Raw genomic sequence first — 4957 nt, 5'->3', positions numbered from 1 at the left:
GATATTGTTAAGAATAACGTACAACAATTCTATAGGACGTCAGAGTTTAAGAAGCCTCTTTTCTTCCAAGACCCCTTTTGAAATCTACCTCTATCCTGCAAGGCACACAAGGCAGGCTCCGGTGTGATTTGCCTGCAAATCAAATAGAAGGGTAATCAGAGTTAAAATGGGATCCTTCCGAAATAACACATTATAAAATGAGCTGATAGCCCACTGATGCAGGATTTGCAAAGGAAATGTTTCAGAAATATATCTGCAATGCTTAGTCCAACGTCCCCTCTGAAAAACTCTGAGGTTGAAGCAACCCTGGAAGAAAGGATGTCTTTGCCTGGAAAGCTAAGCATTACCACCCCCCCTACACACACTTCATGAAGGAAGGAATGGAGATGGATCCCTTTACCTGTGGGGGGCTTCAGAATGACAGCTCAGAGAGCTCGATCTTCTGTCTAAAGGCCGGACTGGGACTGGCTCCAAGCCTTGAGAAAGCCACCAGAGAGGCGGTGAAGGGCCAGTGACCCAGAGAGTAGAAGCAGGAGACATGGCTGTGTGGGAAATGCCTGGTTTTCAGGTTTCCCTTGGGTTCCATATGGACCCTGTAGAAAGTTACCAGAATATATCATGATAAGCAAAGCTCTGCCCAGGAAGTCCTCGTGGGAACCGCACAGCAAGACAACCCCATGAAAGGCTGAACATTGATATCTGGAGTTGTAAGCAGCTGATTTGAAGGGGCAGCAACTGTATTAAGAGAACAGTAGTTGATACTCAGTATGAGTAACAAGCGTCCACCAAACCCAGAGGAAAATACCGGATCATGACCCATCAAGCGGTACCTTCCTCACTCCCTAACTCTCCCCCATAAACCCCTAGATGCTCTAGAGCAGACTAAGGGCAGGGATTGGGGAAGGACAAACAGCACAGATGGGAACCAGAGAAGACCACCACAGCCCCCACCTTCAGCTGCTTGAGGTACTATTAGGCGGGGGCAAGGGGAACGCTGCAGTAGAAAATGAAATTCAAAGTATCAAAAATTCGAAATAATAGCTCCCCCATAAAAGCTCGACTGCCCAACAACTGGAGATTACATTTCACGACATACCCGGTGATACCAGAATCTGGGACTCTTGGGCTGGGACAGGGCAACCCCGCAAGTCCATCATGGAGAATCAAATCTGGGATGAAAGGAAGAGCGATCAACAGAAGCGGTTCCAGCTTTGCTCTTCAGAGCCTCCCCCCGCAACTATGGAAAAAGACATACAAAGCACTTAACAAATCTCCTGAGCTAGCCCTTTGCCTAAAGGCCAGTCCTTCCTCAGAGGCTTCCCTGCTCTCAGTCAGGCTCCCTTCTCTCCAGTGGGGGACGAGGGCATGGGTCTGCCCAGAAGTGACCAGGTGAGCAGCTACTCCAAGGTCTACCCACTGAGAGTCCCCAAAGTTCACCTCATATGTAAGTTTACAATATGGAGAGAAGAAACTTGAAGAATGTACTTCCGTTATGGGACGGAGCGTGTAAGAACCTGGAAAGTCAGTAGATTTTAAATCAAGTCAAGAAAGTCGGGATGGCCCACAATTGCCTTCTTTTGATACCTTCACGTGATTCCCCTTGAATTTCATTGTTTTACAATACCTAAAGCTGTTTCTTTTGAACCCATCCCTCACTGGCTAGGTGCCTTCTCTATAAAGACACTGGTTTTTTTGTTGTTATTATTATTATTATTAGTTTTTTTTAAAGCATCTAGGGTGCCTGGATGGCTCAGTCAGTTAAGCATCTGCCTTTGGCTCAGGTCATGATCCCAGAGTCCTGGGATCGAGCCCTATATCAGGTTCCCTGCTCTGCGGGGAGTCTGTTTCTCCCTCTGCCCCTCCCTCTGCTTGTGCTCAGGTACTCCCTCTCTCTCTCTCAAATAAATGAAATCTTTTTAAAAAAATAAATAAATGTAAAAAGCATCTAAAGGGAGTCATAGCTCCTAGCTCCAGCTTCAACCCTGGCACCACTATGCCACATTACTTTGTGAGCAACTTCCTCTGTCCGCGGCTCTCTCTCAGTTTTCTGTCCATAAAATCAGAGCACTGAATGAGATGACCTCTAAGACTGTCTTGCTCTGACATCGTATAGCACAGACGGAGTCTGGAAGGATTTAAATATTGCTAAAATATATAGAATCAAGCAACCCTTGAATTTTAGAGCGTCTTGTCACCTTTGCAAAATTCGTTCACAGCCATTAGTTGGTTTGTATCTGCACTTCTGATGACAAGGCATTGGTGTCATTAGCTAATAAGCTAATAAGCTAATGACGCCAATGCCTTAAGGAAGAATCAGACTCAGGGAAGGTAAATGAACTATCTGGGGTCACAGACATAGCAAGAGGGCTTGGACCGGGAGCTAGGCATCTTGATTCCCAGCCTGGTCCTCATTCCTTGCCCTACAAGTTCTGGCATTTTCAGCTAATAACAACACAGACAGTTCCTGGGAACCAGTCAGGGCTCCTTCTCACTAATGTCAGGTAACAACATTACGCTGGTCTTTCTCAAAGTTCCAGTGGCTGGTCTAAGTGGGCTCTTCCCAGAGGGTCTTGTGAACCTCAAGTAACCTTTCCAAGTTTCTTTCAGTAACTCTGACCATTTGGAGAGAAAACAAATCCATACACAGAGGAATTTGAAGTGTTATTTTAACTTTGTATACCACACATAAAAAGTTACCCTTTAACTTGAATTTTTGAATGTAAGTTGGGGAAAAGAAAAGATTTGGGCACATGTTCTCCAGGTGAATGCGCTAGGGCCTGAAGTTTAACTCCAGAACCCGAAACCGAACTCCAGAACCACCCTTTCCCTAACCCCTCCCCCCTGTCCACACAGCCCAGCCCCCACTCCCCACCCCTTCACTGTAGCTCACCAGACACCTGGAAGGTTCCAGACCTTCTCTAGGCAGGTATGAGCTTAAAGCAAGGAATTTGTCCCAAACACTCGGAATTTCCTCCCAACTTATTCTTTATCCTGTTCACTAAAAGAAAGAATTGTTATTGCATTGTTAAAAGGGAATAAAAATCAAGGATATACTGTCATTACAAGAGCATAGAAGAGTCTCATGACCCAAAGTAGACATGTAGACACACACACACACACACACACACACACACCACACACACACACACACACAAATGGTAATGAACATAAATTACTCAAGAGTTATTTGGAATGTCAGAATGTTAATTTGTATTCAATATCTGCTGATGAATAAGTATAAGTTTTAAAGATTCCTATCAAAATCAGTTCTTTGAGAAATAATCAATATATGGTGAAAAGTCACTTATGGAAAAGAGTTCACTCCTTGACAATGTGTATGTCCTTACATTTCTTTCCTTACATACACAGATTCAACTCTGATTTTTATTCATTAAACTTTTACATCAAACATAAAATAACTGGCTAAAACCACATAAAAAGAGAGGGGAATTATACAGAAGCATTAATAAGACCATGTTTCCTAAACTTTGATTAATAAAAACTTACCTGAGGATTCCAAAACACGTCATCACAACCAGGTCCATGAGCTCCCTGCTCAGAATTCACATCTACTTTGCCTCATCCTAGAACCCTGACTTCTAGGGGGAGGGGAGGGAAGAAAAGTCAGCTGAAAAAAAGAAAAACCTAGAAATAAATGCAGGTCTTCCAAGAGCTCTGACAACCCCCCCCCCCCACCTGCACCAAGTAACCCTTGGATGGTCTGAAAATGGCACTGATAACATTAGATAATTCTATCAGTACTCAGTTCCCAAAATTTGCCACTGCAACAAGAGGGAGTGTTATTGGCAAGTGAACAGTACCCTGCAGGGCTGAGGGTGTACCCTGCTCAATGTCAGACTTTTCAGCTGAGTGGACAATCTAGTGTAACAGTGGGATGCTGGGAGCAGGGACACTGGACGCCAAAGCTCTCCTGGTCCTGTTGGTAACTTCATTTCCCAAACGTTCATAATTAAACAGCTTTTATTGAAGTAATCAGCATGAGCTCCTTAGCTTTGTTTTTGCAACCGGTATCGTGTTTATGGAGCCAAATATTGGAGACTTTGATACTGAATACCTCCTCGGATGTGTTAACGTTGGCAAGCTCTCTAGATTCTGAAGATGCCGGGCTGCCTCAGCACAGCCTTCCCTCCACCCTCTAGCTCATCAGCCCCCCCAGACCACAGAGCTGCAGCTCCCCTGTAAGACTCCCTTTCAATATTTCTCCTGAAAGTCCCAGGGAATGGTGAGCAATTGAAACAGGGTGAAACCTGATCTCAAAGTGTCTGTCGGACCAGAAGTTTTCAAAGAAAACATTTCTTAAATCTTGTGTTCACTGCTATTTCAGCAGGCCAATTAGATTGGATGGGACTTGGGGGGAGCTGTCGCCAGTCACTGCAGCAGGAATAGCAAACAAGACTTAAAGCAAATAAACGAGCCCAAAGCTGGCATCCCAGGGGCCCCTGGCCAATGACCTCCTTCATTCCCCAGTTGGATGGCCAGCCCACCCTCTGGGACCAAGAGCCAAACTACAGGTTAATCAGATGAGACATTAGTTAACAGCCTCGATTACTAGAAAGTAATTAATCAGGGAAAGTCTCCAAACAGGAGGAGAATAAATAAACAGGCAGGCACATGCAGTCCCATTTTGGCCCTAGATAAGGCTGCCATCCAGGTGTCCTGCTGGGGTAGAGCCCATCTGTCTTGTTCAGTTCCTCTCTGGAAATGTGGTGACATTTCTCACATCTGCCTAGAAAATGCAAAGCCAAGAGGCCCCAAATGGGAAGATGATGAAGGACTTTGGAAAAACTATTTGAGGAAAGGCTCCCAAGGGGGTTTTATGGTAAGCCCTACCCCACCCTGAACATCCTTTTGTGTTGTATTTAAACGGCCTCATTTCAAAAATCTCAAAAAGAAGTCTCTGCACAAGTCTGCAAACTCCTAACCATTTGGAGAAAAC

At 44.8% G+C, this 4957-nt stretch overlaps 1 long non-coding RNA gene across 1 annotated transcript; it reads right to left on the bottom strand.

The window, feature by feature from the left end:
• Nucleotides 1–401: 401 nt before the first annotated feature.
• Nucleotides 402–3701, bottom strand: LOC131808233 (uncharacterized). The gene is made up of 4 exons (XR_009344738.1): nucleotides 3508–3701; nucleotides 2891–2998; nucleotides 1097–1237; nucleotides 402–735 (listed from the first exon to the last, which is right to left on the bottom strand). It is a non-coding gene; the product is annotated as an uncharacterized LOC131808233 (long non-coding RNA).
• Nucleotides 3702–4957: the final 1256 nt, after the last annotated feature.

Source organism: Mustela lutreola, chromosome 9 (genome assembly GCF_030435805.1).
Source record: "Mustela lutreola isolate mMusLut2 chromosome 9, mMusLut2.pri, whole genome shotgun sequence".
Classification (NCBI taxonomy): domain Eukaryota; kingdom Metazoa; phylum Chordata; class Mammalia; order Carnivora; family Mustelidae; genus Mustela; species Mustela lutreola.
The sequence above is the reverse complement of the archived record's forward strand: the minus strand, read 5'-3'. Positions and strand labels throughout refer to the sequence as shown.